Genomic DNA, 16,590 nt, shown 5'->3' on the forward strand with positions numbered 1-16,590 from the left:
ACGAGATAGAACGAGCTTTGGCCGTACCGTAGTCCAAACAAGGACATTGTAGGGCCAAATCACGTTGAATCTCGTTCTATCTCGTTCGAATCGTGACGTAAAGGAACGTCGGGTGTCCCGGCAAATAGCCTGGGACCACCGGTTTACTTTTGATTACTTGTGTGAGTCCGAAATACCAAATTTTAACTTTTTTTCTAAAAGAATGCTATAAGTACATTGGCTGTAGCATCTGTCGCCTACGACCAATGTACTTATAGCATGCTTTTGGAAAAAAAATTAAAATTGGTATTTCGGCCTTAGACAAGAAATCAAAAGCGATGCCTACGGCAACCAGTGGTCCCAGGCTATTTGCCGTGATTGGGCCCGACCGGACTCGACGTTCCTTTACGTCACGGTTCGAACGAGAAAGAACGAGCTTTGGCCGTACCGTAGTCCAAACAAGGACATTGTAGGGCCAAATCACGTTGAATCTCGTTCTATCTCGTTCGAATCGTGACATAAAGGAACGTCGGGTCCGGTCGGGCCCAATCACGGCAAATAGCCTGGGACCACCGGTTGCCGTAGGCATTACTTTTGATTACTTGTCTGAGTCCGAAATACCAATTTTAATTTTTTTTTTTCCAAAAGCATACTATAAGTACATTGGCTGTAGCATCTGTCGCCTACGGCCAATGTACTTATAGCATACTTTTGGAAAAAAAAATTAAAATTGGTATTTCGGCCTCAGACAAGAAATCAAAAGCGATGCCTACGGCAACCAGTGGTCTCAGGCTATTTCCCGTGATTGGGCCCGACTGGAATTTTAAGGAAAGCTACACAAAAAAATTGAAAATCCTTCTATGCTATGCTTAATATATTCCAAAGTCAAATTCTTACTTCAAGTTGTTTCACATAAGTCCGCCACAGTTCTGGGATTTTTCACAGTTTGCAACTTATGCCGTGCTGACGCCTTCTCCCCTGATAATTGAATTATATGACGTCAGTGTTTCAAATTTTTCACCTGATGATTGTATTATATGACGTCAGTGTTCTAAAATACAATCATCAGGTGAAAAATTTGAAACACTGACGTCATATAATTCAATTATCAGGGGAGAAGGCGTCAGCACGGCATAAGTTGCAAACTGTGGAAAATCCCAGAACTATGACGGACTTATGTGCAACAACTTGAAGTAAGAATCTGACTTTGGAATATATTAAGCATAGCATAGAAGGATTTTCAATCTTTTGTGTACCTTTCCTTTAAGCAAGGACATTGATTCAAATGATCGTTGAACGGACTTATTTGTGCCGGATAACCAATGCGGTAAAAATAGGGAAGGATACACGCGTACCAGCGAAGTAAATAGGTCTACAGGGACTGTGTATGGGGCGTCGTGTTCATTTTATACACAGCTCAGAACAGGCCTTGCTCAGAAGAAAAATAAAACGCGTTTCTTAAATTATTAGAAGTATGTTCTGAGACATTTATTATCTCCATGAAAAATGGAGATATAGTTTTGGGTGTGTCTGTGTGTTTGTGTTTCCGCACTACTGTGGTCAGCATAACTCAAAAACCTCTAGATGGATTACAATGATATTTGGTATGTGGGCAGGTGTTGTGAAGCCGAAGTTCAAGGTCGATTATGGGCCCCCTGGTATGTGACCTTGGTACTGCAGCAGAACTTCAATTTTTGTATCTTTTGACCTGGACGTGCTGTGGTCTTGATTTTTGGGTCGCAGATAGCTTGTGGTGTAATAAAGAAGTGGTGTAGGTTTGGGCCCCCTAGCAGCTTCCTCTGGAACTGCAGGGGCGTTTTTGTGAAAATCTTCTAAGGAGAATAACTGAACAAAGGAACGACGGATTTCCTTGATATTTAGTATGCAGGTAGCTTAGATAGAGATGTACACAAAGAAGTGCAAATTATGCTAATTTGGACTTCATTTGCATAGATAATGAGGAAAATATATATTTGCAGTGTTTTCCATTATCAGACTCAAATACCTGTAACGTATGTAGTTTATGGAAAGTGGAGCATCAACAGAAACCAATTATGCAAATAGATTCCTAATTTGCATAATTAATGCAAAAACACCATAATTCATCTAATTGGAAAATTATAGGACTGTTAATATTGCAACATGTGTAAGTTACATAAATGTGTTTATGACCAAGCATATATTATGCAAATGTGTAAGTCATTTGCATGAATAGAATTGTTCATGGAGATATGAGGTCGTGGAACTCTTGTTCAGATCTGTATTTGGTAGATGTTTGGATATTAATATATTGATAGACAAATAGATATATAGCAAGGAGGTTTTATATAGATAGCTGTCGCTACGGAGGGTGCTTCTAGCGAACCATAAGCGTTCCCTGACTTTTTATCCTTTGCCGATAGGTGAACGATTTTTTTTTGTGCTATCCCAAGTCGCTTCATCCTACTTTGTAGGATTCTTGGATATATCCAAGACGTACTTCTTTCGGTGTAGTCATGTGCACTGATTGGTACAGCAGTAAATCATGTACCCTGGTATCCAGAGCAATTATACCGAGCGTGGACCTACACCGGCCCGTGCCCGGAGCTTCCTCGGAACCTACCCTCCCGCTGGCCCGACAACGTACCCCGCCCCACTTCCCGCTAGCCAAACAAGATCCGCTCTCGTATTGTTCCGGCTGCGGAGTTTGGGTGGCTAGCGGATAGTGGGGCGGGGTAGATTTTCGGGGGAGCGGAAGGGTAGGCCCGGATAAATCGGAGCGCGGGCCGGTACATATGCTCTGGATTCCAGGGTATAAATCATGGTCATTGTCAGGATTGCAAGCAGTAATTATTCACGCCTAGGGTCCCATATGATCTGGTTCGGCAAGCGGCGACATTCCGGGATATTCAGGATTTGCATTTCTGTTGACACATTGGCAAGACCACCAGCGGTGATTGTTTACGCCGAGGTTTCCATATTTGGTTCGACTTTGCGACACATCCAGCTGCTGTACTGAATCCGTGACGTGGAAAGATATCAATTGTTCGGCCGTTCGGCCCTCGTCTACCTGTCACTCGTCTACCCTGCTCTTGAAAGACTGAGTGATCAACTGAACTTGATATACCAGTCATACACTGTATCGCAAATTTTACTCAATGTTTCGCCGTAAGGGGTGAATTAGGAGAATTCCAATTGATCGTTGACAAACACAGTAAGATTGACTAATTTACCTACTGACAGGATATTCAACTTTGACAAGTCCGGAACAGAAAACGATAACAGTTTTCACTGTCAGATCAAAACAGAATTACTGAAACTTAGGCGAGCGATTTGGAAAAGTATAATCCCTTAGACACAGTGATAAAACAAAACCAAATCCAACAAGCAATCTCCGAATTAAAGAACAGTAAAGCTTCAGGAAACGACTTACTACTTAATGAAATGTTGAAATGTGCTGCCCATGTCCTTATAAATCCGTTGGCCAAATTCTGTCACTTCCCACAATAATGGTGTGAAAGTCACATTGTTCCCATACACAAAGGCGGCTCCAAAGACGACCCAAACAACTCTGTCACTACTGGCCAAGTTATTTACGACAATTCTGAACACACACCTCACTAACTATTTAGACGAACACTTCCTCATCTCCTCAAATCAGTCAGGTTTCAGAAAGAACTTTGGAACAAGCGGTAATTTATTTGTCATTGATTCGTTAATATCTAGATACACCAATACCAACAAACGTTCATAATGCATGCTTTGTAGATTTGATTTTAGAAATGACTGTGTGTGTGGAGACAGGGACTCCGTTATAAATTAGTAAGTTCTGGAATAGGTGGTAAATTCTATAGTTTGCTTACATCAATGTATTTTAATCCAAAGACCTGCGTCAAAACCTCTGCGGGTCTTACACCATTATTCATTACCGATAGAGGCGTGAGACAGGGATGTAACCTCTCTCCCACACTTTTTAACTTATTCATAAATGACTTAGTCAAAGAATGGGATAATCCCGACTGCGAACCACCCACTCTACACAATTTTACTTGTTCCTTGTTAATTACATGCAGATGATGTCGTGATATTTTCAGAGTCGGAAAAAGGATTACACCGTGCGTTGTGGACAGACTGAACATGTTCGGCACAAAATGGAAACTACAAGTAATAAACATGAAGAAAGCTAAAGTTGTAATTTTTAACAAATCTGGACGATCAGTAAAAATGTGAAATTTTTCATCGGCTCAGATAGTATCGAAATAACAAATTCTTATTGTTATCTGGGACTATTGTTGTCCTCATCAGGTACTTTTTCCTTAGCAAAAAAACAGTCCTTAAAAGCACGTCAAGCCCTTTTCAGCCTCAAACCTCTATTTCGCTCACCTTTGTGCCCAAAGGCTCTGTTAAGGATATTTGATATGTGCGTGAAATCTATCATGTTATATGGCAGTGAAATTTGGGGCAAGGACCATTTGAATGACAGGTGTCCGATGGAAACTATACAGAACCGTTTCTGCAAAAAAATATTCTTGGAGTGCACAGAAATTCCAGTAACATAGCAAGTAAAGCAGAGCTTGGAGTGTTCCCGGTAGATTTAGAGGTGTCAGTCCGCATAGTTAAGTACTGGTTGCGCCTCAGACAACTCAATCCTTTGACACACCCTTTATATATTACAAGTAGATGCTCTATTGCATCAACAATCTTTCCAATTGAATAGCAACAAGAAAAACTGGTTACAACATGTGAAAGATGTACTTGACAATAGCGGATACTCCTTTGTCTGGAACGCCAACAATCAGGATCTAGACATACAGCATATATGTACATTGTTAAGAAAAAGGCTGACCGACATATAGATTCAAAGTTTTCTTTATAGATTATCTATAGATGACGACAGTAAGTTAAGATTTTATAGGAATGTCAAAACAGAATACTCAATGGAAAAATATCTTTCCAACAAAGATTTTGACCAACGGTCAGCTGTGTGTAAGATACGAATTAGCGCACATCCACTAGAAATAGAAAAGGGTAGATATAAAAGCTGCCTGCTCACGAGAGAATGTGTAAGTTTTGTACAATGAACGCAGTTGTAAATGAAATACAGTTTATTTGCCTCTGTTAGCGCGCTGACTCTCAGCGCTTCAGCCAGGTCGGGGTCTAGAGAATGTTTTGACTGAACTCACCTTGTCTTTGTTGAGAAGTCTTGAGAGAGAGAGAGGACAAGCACTCGCAGACTTACGTTTTGACGGTTTAATTAAGCAATGTTAGTAGTTATACAAAAGCCGCCAACTAAACTGAAGAGTTCTGGGTTTATCCCCTTGTCCGAATCTTCTTGAGTGAGTCCCTTGTTGTGTCTTCAGTGAATTCCTGTGTCCTGTGATTCTCCTCAGTTCTTGTATATTCCAAAGTGAGCTCTTGATTTAGTAAAACTTAGTCTGGTCTCCCGGCCATTGGCTGACTGTCCTCTGATGTCTTGGAGTTTGTCCTCCTGTTCCTGGAATCTTCTTTTCCAGTCCTAATTGATCCTTCTTGAAATTCCTGAAGTCTTCACCCCAGGCCTAAGTGTCCTAAGTCTCCTGGAAGTTCCTTTTCCAGGCCTCTGATCCTTCTTCTTCTTCTTCTTGGAGTATGTTTGTCTCCAAGCCTAGATATCCTGGAGAAATGATCTCCAGGCCCATTTCTGACCTCCGTCTTCCTTGTGCAATGGCTTCCTTCTGTCCCAAATTCCAGCCGCCCCCGGGCTAGCCTTGCTGGGGTCTCCCGAGGGTACCAGTGGCGGGAGACTAACTTATGCTAATCTAAACTAAAGGCGGCAAATTCAAAAACTGTAAGTTGGCGATTACAGCCTCTATAATGTCCTCTATATGACGCCGAAAGAAACGAATTATATAAAACAGCTTCCGTTAATTCCCCTAGCTTTCACCATTTGACTAACTTACAAAAATTAATCTTACTACTAAAATCAACCAACCCACTTACGATACAAAACGTGGGTCTCTTCATTTTCGACTGCCTTCAAAAAAGAAGTCAAACCCAACCATTATACAACCTTAGTTAACATAGAACTGTCGACTAGATAACTATGTCGATTCCCATGTATTTCCATGTGACGTTACTTGTTTGTCTGCAATTAGCCTTCGGGCATGAACTTGCAATAAAGTTATTAGTTATTATAATTACAGAATAGACCAATCCTGACTGTCCATCATAATTAGCAGATGAACCATAGAAAGAGTAGTTCGTCCAATGAGAGAGTGGCTGCAGGTTTTTTGCTATTTGTATGTTTTTATTTCGCATTTCTATGTTCGAAGGAAAGCTATGGGATCAGTACATTAAAAATGTGTAGCTGCACTCCTTACTTTTAGTTTTATGGGTAAAAAAGTTGGCATGACTTACTCTTCATTGTCTTGACAGCCACAGTCATATACCTGTTACCCTCCAGTCTGAGTTTAGCTTCTGTCACATACCAAAACTCACATGTAAAAAATACAAGTTGTATTTTGATGGCAAAGCCTTCATGCACATATCATCTAGTACCACCTCTCTAAAAATTCAGTATCTTATATCAATGATAGGCAGTCACTGGTAACACTGAGACAAACTGGTATCATGGTAAAATGTTCAAGTACATGTATGCCCAACTGGTTTGTTCTTTGCTCAGACCCATGTAGTGCCTATAGCTAGTGGCACATAGGTTAGCAAGTTTCCTTGCTGTTTCACTGTAGCAGGGTATTTTTTGCGTTTTGGCGCCTTCGCGCCAAAACGCTATGTCCTCGCTCTTACCTTCGATGCATGCTGTTTGGTTCAACACTGTGTCGCACACCAGAAGACCTTATATGGCAATACGTTCCCAAATTCTTGTATAGCCGTTGCCTTATATGGCAAGGGAGCACGAAAAGGCAGGCAGGCTAGATTTGCATGACACACAGGAGGGTGACCGCATGCAACTGCTACAACTGTTCGGAAATATCATTGCATTGTGGTTTCGGACTTTGATATCCTGAAAAATGACCATATTACATCTATACCACAAGATTGCAGAAGAAAAAAAATGATTTCGTCAAGAAAACGACCAAAAATCGACATAAATGATACCATATACTGAGGTTATAGCATTACGTACAGAGACATGAGTCACACACTACAGCGCAGCCCATCTGGTAACGCGTAGCACTTCGTACCCAGACAATCCGGGTTCGTGTCCATGCATGGATTTTTTTTTCTTTTTAGATATTGAATATCAAATATATATATTGATATTATATTAATCTATCAATATCATATTTATGAATATTTTTATTTTTTATTTTTTCATTAATAAATAAAGAAATATTTTATATTTGTTATCTTTAAATATTCATTTAATATATACAAGGCCTTTGTCTTATGAACAGGACTTCATAGATTCCAAACCCGGCATTCGAATTTTTCTGTTCATTGTAATGGAAAATACCGTGCAGCGGCTCCTATGCGCGGTAAGATGATTCTTGCAAAACACTCGCCACTAAACTTCTATCCCAGATGTAAACAGAGGCTCTTGATGTTGTTTGCAAAACAGCGATCCTTTGTCACAGTAGCAAATGCTCCATTGTTCAGTATCGACTTCATTCAGACAACACGGACGTGGAAAGTGACCCGCTCGGCACAAAAATATGGGAATTATCATGAATTTTAGCAAAATTATCCAGGAAAATAAGGAAGAAATGTTGTAAATGCGGAAACCAGAATAATAGGGATGAGGTAGCTGTTGATTTGTTTGACATTTGGTAGTCATTTTAGATAGAACCTTAGCTGTTATGAACTTCTATTTCACTTAATTACCATAGTGCTGATGATTCAATGGTGCTTTTTCAAATTTTATGTTTTATTGCGTGCCATGTACATAAGTACATTGATAGCTTTTATAATGAGCCTATTGTACATTTTAGAAATAAGTACAAGTTGTAGGCCAAGACCAGCTCTTTCAAAAGCACTTAACTTAGTGACGTAACTTCAAAATTGCTTTCCCCAATCTGCCTTCCTCTATTAAAACAGTACTCCTTTCCCAAAATGACAATTTTTCTTATAGACTCAACAGCCCTTGAGTGACTTTCTCTGGCAGATTTTACTTCAAGTAAAGGGAAAAGACAATTCACACTCATAAACGTAGCCAAAACGCCAGCTTTTTTGAAAAGCTCTTGTTTACAGGGAGGGGTTGCTAGCCTTTCTCCTTAAACGTGCTCAACTACATGTGGCTCAATGCACCTCCTCGAACACGGGACCCCCATTTTACGTCCCTTACGAAATATCGGGTAACGTAAGATAACCAGTTAACGTCCGATTTAATTAAAACGTATTTATCTTAAAACCGCGCAGACAGAGCCAAATTTCAAACCCATGGGCAGAAATATCAGCTCTTCTAAAAAAAAAATGCATAGTCTGTAAGTTTTTCTCCGCCTGTTTAACGCCGTGCGAGCATGTATTTATACTGAGTTATATGATAAAGAATTGTGCTAGGGTAACCCATTATCGTCCACTTCTGAATCTTTTCCCTTCTAGCGCTATGCTTGAAGAACATAGACCAGAAAAAAATGCACAGTAACTGTCCAAAGTAGTCTGCAGACAAATGATAGTAAAATCACAATGTCTGTCCGGCCACTTGCTTGACGCGATGGAAAAAAACAATGTTTATCTGTAAATTTCCCCCACATGCGCGGCACGTGGCGTTCACGTGGTAAACGCATGGCCATTATGTTTTGCTGTGCAAAAATTAAAGAGATGGCTAAGGATCATACTTATGATGTTCTTTATTGCTCATTAGAACAGGCTTTGGCATAATACACCGCGACATGTGGACATGAGCCGAACCGGACGTAAATAGGTTTTGCACGTAAATAGGTTATGTTACGTTACATTGTAGGTCATTGTACATCCCCAACCACGATGTCCTGCCCAGGATTGAACAGGGACCTCCCAGTTACCAACTAATTGGAACAGGGAGCTCAATTGTGAGGTTGTGCTATACTAGTATTAGGGACATCCCTTGGTTGCAGGTGTAGAATGTGTGAAAACATGGTATACACAGCATCCGGACGGAACATACAATGTAGGACAGCAGGAATCCCAGTGCATCATAAGACTTACACGTGTTATGATGTCCCAAGGAAATGCTTGGATGGAGAGAAGAGAAGAAAAGTAGCTCTGTTAAAATACACCTGGAGACATCTTTCAATAATTAATGACTGTGCGTCTGTGCCTGAGGCCTATTGCCAAACATTTGTGTGGGTTTCTGAGATAAATCTTAACGTTATGTATATAGAGTAGAGTAGAGTAGAGTAGAGTCTACAGTCTGGTAGGTCCATTGTGATTTCGTACACTGCAGGTACTGTCATCTCTCGGTTTCCAGTGATGATTGGAGATTTCCAGTAACGAAGTTGCCTCATTTCTGGACGCCCAGATATGACAGAAAATCGTCACTGGAAGTCTAGCGATGAAGGCACATTCGGTGCTGGACACCGAGTGATTACAAAGGAACCAATGACCTCGGTACTTTTGCGGGCCTCAAGCAGTTAAGTTGAAAAATCGCCATGGGGAAGCCTGCAACGGAGGCTACCGGGTATTGCAAAGGTTGCAAGTTACAAGAAGGCCTCCTTGTTTACATACAACCAACGAAACGTTTCACTCTTCTCCGGCAAAGGGCTTTTAATTCTAGGGCTTTAAATGAAAAGATCTTACAGTAATACTCTAGTTGGCTCATGTGCCTTGTCTTGACAAATTTGTTTCCATTGATCGTTGTTGATCACTCCTATAGTACGTAAATTTCCCCTTTGTACTTATCCACAAGAGCTAGGGGAATTGAATTTCCTCGGAACAATGAACCAAGGAGTCTATATAACCTCCTTGAATGAACTGAGATCATTTGTCACTTTCTCCTTTAATCGGTTTAAAAGTTTGCTTCACGTAGACCACAAGTGCTGTGTTGTCAAACAAAGAGAATGGCAAGTCACGTCTCAAACAAAGCCCCTTTGCAATGCGTTAATCTGAGACCTGGACAAAGCAAACATATACATGTTGTGTGGGCCAACTGTTGTTACCTGGTGCTTTAAAACAGTGAAAAGTCCGTTCTCTGCATATCAAGTATGTACGTACAAAGATCGACCCGATCCCTCAAACAAGCGTCAAAGACGCCACGTCACCAGGCATATAAGTCAGGACCGAGTCTTTTGCAAAATTACTGCACATTACTTTCGATTTGGCACGTCGCTGTTACCAGAGAACCTCTTCTGAGCGCTCAACGAAGAAGCAGCCACAACTCTAACTTGAATTCAAAGTATGTATAAGCTTATTTCTATAATCTGTTGCTGTATTTGGAGGTGATCATGTTTCTAACAGTTATGCCCATGGGAATTGCTATGGAACACTTTCCACAGCAATGACCTCACACCTAATAACTGTCTCAAACTCTCAAAGTGAAATATTAGACAGTCCCATTTGGGCATAATCGGGGGGGGGGGGGGGTACCTGTAGCCTGGGTGCCATCCGATTACAACCGGGCAGCTAGGAAATGAGCCCCGGTAATGATTAGTCTCCAAGCAGACCTACGGGTTGCAAAGACCATATCCAACTGGCAGAAGGAGTTTTTATAGCAACCCAAACTCCTTCTGCCAGTTGGATACGATCTTTGCAACCCGTAGGTCTGCTTGGAGACTAGGTAATGATCTGATGGCACCCAGGCTCGGGGATCTGAGAAGGGGGCGTAGGTAACTAGCGCGAGCAGGATCCCTATCTGGTTCGGAAGGACCCCAACTGGGGGAAGCCGTTGTCAGGCACGGGATGTTCTACTCGGGAATGATGCGTGGAACAAAGACATTAATTATCTACAAGTCTTTAAAGGGTGCAAGGGACTGAGATTTGTGATCACAACTTTTTTTGTCATCCCCATATATATATTTGCACAGCCCTCCCTCTTTCCCAACCGACGAACTTGATTGTTTGCCTTTTCACCTACGTATATACAGCGCCTTGACTATGTCAATACTTGCGTGCCTTCGACCCTATGGCCTATTCACTCGTCTGCTAAGATTACTTTTGTCCTGTGTTAAACATAAAGGTACAGCTATCGCGTTCTTGTTGATGAAAAAGACACACCAACAAATGCGCCTGTTCATTAATTACGGATTCCAGCGCGACGCCCTCCCCTCCCTACCGCCGTGCTTTAGTTATAGTCTCTACCAGACTAACTACGCCGGCTATAGGCCAGGGAGAATATTTGCCAGGGTTTCATTTGTAGGCTCCGTTAGCCACTACATAGGCTACTTTAGTTACTTCCGCGCCCGGTTCAAGCGTATAAATGCTCCTTTCACTTTCAGCCTTTAGCCTCCACCAGGCCATCCTACGGGCGTATGGATCGTAGAATTCGTCAGAAAAAGGGAATAATTTATAGCCAGTAGAGTTAGTCCACGTTGAACGATCACATTTCACCATCAGGCCCTCCTACGGGCGTACCGCGTATGGATCGTAGAATTTGGCAGAAAAAAAAAATTAGCCAGTAGAGTTAGTCCACGGTGAAGATCACATTTCAAATGGGTATTGCGGAAAAAGCTGGCCCTGTCTACCTGGCCTGTCTACCCTGGCTACCTCCCTTTTTCGGACCCCAAGGGTATGCATGGGGGTTAGGCCTTTAATTGAATTTCCTTGAGGAAAAACTGAGTCAATGCATGTCCAGATATATGTGTGTGAGCTGGATGGAAGATAATGCCTATTGGTGTTTTGTTGGGGCGGGTGTGTGGGTAAAGCTGGTAAAGCAATTCCACCAAGACCAGAAATAAGTTCCAGGTACGTGTATGCAATAAAATGCACCAGGAATATTAAACACAATTGAAGTGGAAGGTAAGACAAGGAAGAAAAGAAAACTGGTAGGATGAGCCAGACAACAATAGGACTTTTGTTTGTCGCAACAGCTAAATTCTAAACAGATGTCTGACACTCATTGGGGTTACTGTAGCTGATACTGACGAAATCTTTAGCAGCTGCTGTTCTGGCAAACCATCCTATCAGTTTTCGGTTTTCTTTGTTTATCATGTATCCTGTATCTGAAACCCCTTCTATCTAGTTTAACAACAAAAAGTTTGTTTACAAATGATAGATTTTCTTCCAGTGTTGATGGAGTTGCTCATAACTGTCCCTATCCTCCAATAGTATGATCCAGCCCACCCACAGCTGGAATTGCCACTGACCCAGTTTTTCCTCAAGAAAATTCAATCAGATGCAAAACCCCCATGCATGCCCTTGGGGTCCAAAAAGGGTAGATAGCCAGGGTAGACAGGCCAGGTAGACAGGGCCAGCTTTTTCCGCAAACCCTTTCAAATGAAACCCTGGCAAATATTCTCCCTATAGCCGGGGTGTTTCATAGTCTGGTAGAGACTATTCAGCCTTATTATCTCCTTGAAAAATGGAAGGATAGTTTTGGGTGTGTCTGTGTGTCTGTCTGTTTGTGTTTTCGGATTTTTGTAGTCAGCATAACTCAAAAACCTCCGGATGGATTATGATGATATTTGGTATGTGGGTGCCAATTCCGTGAGATTCGTACGAATTTTATGAAAAAACGCACGAATCTTATGGAAAACGCACGTATATTTGAAAAACACACGGATCACTATGTGAATACGCACGATCTACGAATCTTATGAAAACGCACGATTCTTATGGAAACACGTAGTCATTTGAGAAGGGTCTGTACTAATCGCCTCCATGGAGCTAGCTCCATGGAGCTGGCTCCATGGAGCCGATTAGTACAGGCCAAAGTTCACCATTACAGTCATGCGCAGAGGGTCCATTTTAATGCCAGACAGAAACCGCATGTATATGCTATTTAAAAGTAGCTGTAGGAGGCCTCTTTGTTGGAAATGTTGGTGTTTTTGAACTGGAATTGACAGGTAAGGGTTGTGGCTATTTCATTTAGTTAGAAAAACAGGGTTTTAGCCGTGTTTGAAGTGTCCGGTACACTTTGAAATAGGTGTAGTTTGGATGTGATCAGGTCTTGTGAAGGGGGGTCAAAGGTCATCTCGCTATGTTTTGATATAATTTCACCACTTTGCGCCGGTGGAAAATCGGCGAAACTCAGTAGATTGACACTTTAGAGGTCAGACTACGCTGCCAATGTGAGTTTTCCATGACCTAAACTTCAGGTAGGTGACTTTTAACAGCATTTTTCTTATAGGTTCATCATTGAAGTCTATGGGCGAGTGAAATGCTGTTCTTTACCCTACAGCCCGGCGGCAGATTTTTTCCGCCTCCATGGAGCTAGCTCTACGCACTATGAATGCATTAATATGGTTCATGTCACCTTCAAGAAAAATGTATATGCATGGTTCACGTCACCTTGAAGAAAAAAAATCTAACTAAACAAGTGCTTTTGCAAAAAGGTGCCAGTTTCACCCCATGAACATGATTATTTACAGGTGGTTGGTTGAGGAGTATATTATAACGGGATGTGATGTATATTCTTAATCCGTCACCCTTGCCCTTAATCCGTTAACATAAACTTTAATCCCACAGGATAACCCTTAATTTGTCACCCTTGCCCTTAATCCGTTACGAAAGCCTTTAATCCCCTCAGCATTGCCCTTGATATGTCATCATAGCCCTTAATCCGTCCCTATAGCCCTTAATCCGTCACCTTTGCCCTAAATCCGTGGTGATAGACTTTAATCCGACAGCATAACTCTTAATCCATCACCAGAGACCCTAATTCGTCACCCTTTCACTGAGTGCGTCATCCTTACCCTCAATCCGTCACCATAACTCTTAATCCATTACCCCAGCCCTTAATCCGTCACCCTAGCCCTTAATCCACCTACATAACCCTTAATCTGTCAACATAGCTCTAAATCCGTCACCCTTGCCCTTGATCCTTCACCATATCCCTTAATCCATCACCACAGACCCTACATTTGTAATCCATCGCCCTTTCCCTTAGGCCGTCATCATAACCCTTAATCCGTCACCCTAGCCCTTAATCCGTCAACATAACCTTAATCTGTCAACATAGCTCTTACTCCGTCACCCTTGCCCTTGATCCATCAGCATATCCCTTAATCCATCACCACAGACCATAATCCGTCGCCCTTTCCCTTAATCTGTCATCATAACCCTTAATCCGTCACCCTAGCCCTTAACCCGTCAACATAACCCTTAATCTGTCAACATTGCTCTTAGTCCGTCACCCTTGCCCTTGATCCATCAGCATATCCCTTAATCCATCACCACAGACCATAATCCGTCGCCCTTTCCCTTAATCTGTCATCATAACCCTTAATCCGTCACCCTAGCCCTTAACCCGTCAACATAACCCTTAATCTGTCAACATTGCTCTTACTCCGTCACCCTTGCCCTTGATCCGTCAGCATATCCCTTAATCCGTCACCACAAACCCTAATCCGTCGCCCTTTCCCTTAATCTGTCATCATAACCCTTAATCCGTCACCCTAGCCCTTAATTCTTATTATAACGTATCGTACAACATCGGAAAATGAAGGCAGAAATGACATACATGAGGTATAAATGACATGGCACAGGTCCAAATTATGCTTGTACCAATCAACCATACGTAGAAGCATCCGTTCAATGGTGTTTTCCGTTAGGCTGCACCAAGTAATTTTTATGGATGACATCCTTTGGAGACCCTAGATCTAATGCGAGAGCGCAAAAAACCAAGAAGGGCCGAAAAAAAACAAGACGCCTAGATTTGAAAAATAATAGTCGACGATACATATTAGGACACAAATTGAATGAGAGAACACAGTGTAACAACTAACAATTCTTTTATTCATCATGAAAACAGCAATAATTTGATTAAATCAGCTGAAGTTGAACAGCAGTTGTTGTCCTGTCCTGTTTCTTTCCATATCCCATTGATTTTGCAGGCCTGCAGAAACATAGTATATTAAAAAGGCAAAATTAGTCAGTGATGAACTCTTCGCATGCATTACTACATTTCTACCTATGCTTTAGAAATCCTAATGAATAATAGTAATTATTCAAGAGCCAAATATGGACCAAAAATGATAGAAATAAATAAAAAAAACACATATTTCCCCAACAAGTGTAAATAACCAGAAACGAATAAATGATCATTATCCATGCAGAATAAATGAATGAATTCATCTTACACTCCCCCTTCCCAGATTATTATTTTTTTGGCACATAGTACTTGATCCAAAACAGACTAAAGAACGGAACTTTTCATACCTCAAAAACAGACTTGGGCCTAGGAGCTTCAGTTGGGGCAGCTGTATTGTCGACCTCCATGCGGATGAAACACCTGAACTACTTGGTTGTCTGCCCCACCTGCAGGTCGGAGTAAACTTCAATGCCTCTCCCGATCTTCTCGTCATTGCAGAAGAAATGCACTGTAGCTGATCTTGACAAGACTTGCTTAAAAGTGTACGGCTGAAACTCACTCGCCGCTACAAGTCTCTCGTACAGTTGCGCGAACGTCAGCTCTCCCTGACCGACATCGAGAGCGTACCAATCAACAACAACGTTGCCGCCCTTTTTCACTTTTATGCTCACATATTTAGCGTCCAAACCCACATACTCCGTGGAATTCGACGCCATCTTACTTACTAGTACTACTACTGGTATTTTGACCGTGATGCACATGTACACCACCGTTATACGGCACATGTGTTTATTCATACATTTCGCGTGACGAGTTTTACGTTAATCTTACGATTTGGTCATAGTTACAGGACGCGGAAATTCTTGGGGTTTTTTCTGGGAACAGACCAAAATCAATGCGCGCGCGGACGTCATCCATAAAAATTACTTGGTGCAGCCTTACAATGAAAAAAAATGGTTTGGAATCTACGATCATAATACAAAGGTGTTGTATACATCAAATGGATGTTTAAAAAGAAGAAAAAAAGAGATAAAGAGACAAGTTCTACGACCTTACCGATTGGGCCAGTTGCCCTAAGCGAGTGTCTGATTGATTTTAAAGATATATAAGGTTTAGACCTCTCTGCATGGTACTATTTTTTTCTTCATTTTCTTGACAAAACCAGTTCCTTCTTGTTCAGTTTTGTGGTATAGAGGTAACATGGCCATGTATACAAACATGGATGCAATGTACCACCTTCCAAGATCCATGGATCGCATGTAATTTTCGATGCATGTTCCATGATTCCAAGATCCATCCTACCATGCATCGTACCATGGTATGATCTCATCTCAAGTCCAGTTTCGCCGGCAGCGGCGAAACTGGAAAAAAAACCGAGCTTCATAGAGCTGTCTCTAGCACAGTGAATGCAGACACATGGTTCACGTCACCCTTTTAGCTCCATAGAGCTAGCTCCATGGAGCTATTGGTACAACCCCACGGCAGATTTTCCAGCTTCGTAAAGCTGTAGAGCTGGCTCTACGCACTTTGAATGCATACTTATGGTTCGCGTCACCCCTCAAAATGTTTTTGATACTCGGATATACGCTCTGGTTAACGATAAACGAGCTTATCGAGCTGGCTCCACGCACAATGAATGCAGACTCACGTCACCCTCAAGAAAGTTTGTATCCCTTTTAGCTCCATAGAGCTAGCTCCATGGAGCTATTGATACAACCCTTCGGCATTATTCCAGCTCCGTAGAGCTGGCT

General features: G+C 41.7%; 1 long non-coding RNA gene across 1 annotated transcript; it reads right to left on the minus strand.

Moving 5' to 3' along the window:
* Positions 1-14,742: 14,742 nt before the first annotated feature.
* LOC136432169 (uncharacterized) lies at positions 14,743-15,777 on the minus strand. The gene is made up of 2 exons (XR_010755463.1): positions 15,187-15,777; positions 14,743-14,863 (listed from the first exon to the last, which is right to left on the minus strand). It is a non-coding gene; the product is annotated as an uncharacterized lncRNA (long non-coding RNA).
* Positions 15,778-16,590: the final 813 nt, after the last annotated feature.

The sequence above is a fragment of the Branchiostoma lanceolatum genome, chromosome 4 (genome assembly GCF_035083965.1).
Source record: "Branchiostoma lanceolatum isolate klBraLanc5 chromosome 4, klBraLanc5.hap2, whole genome shotgun sequence".
NCBI classification, from domain to species: Eukaryota; Metazoa; Chordata; class Leptocardii; order Amphioxiformes; family Branchiostomatidae; genus Branchiostoma; species Branchiostoma lanceolatum.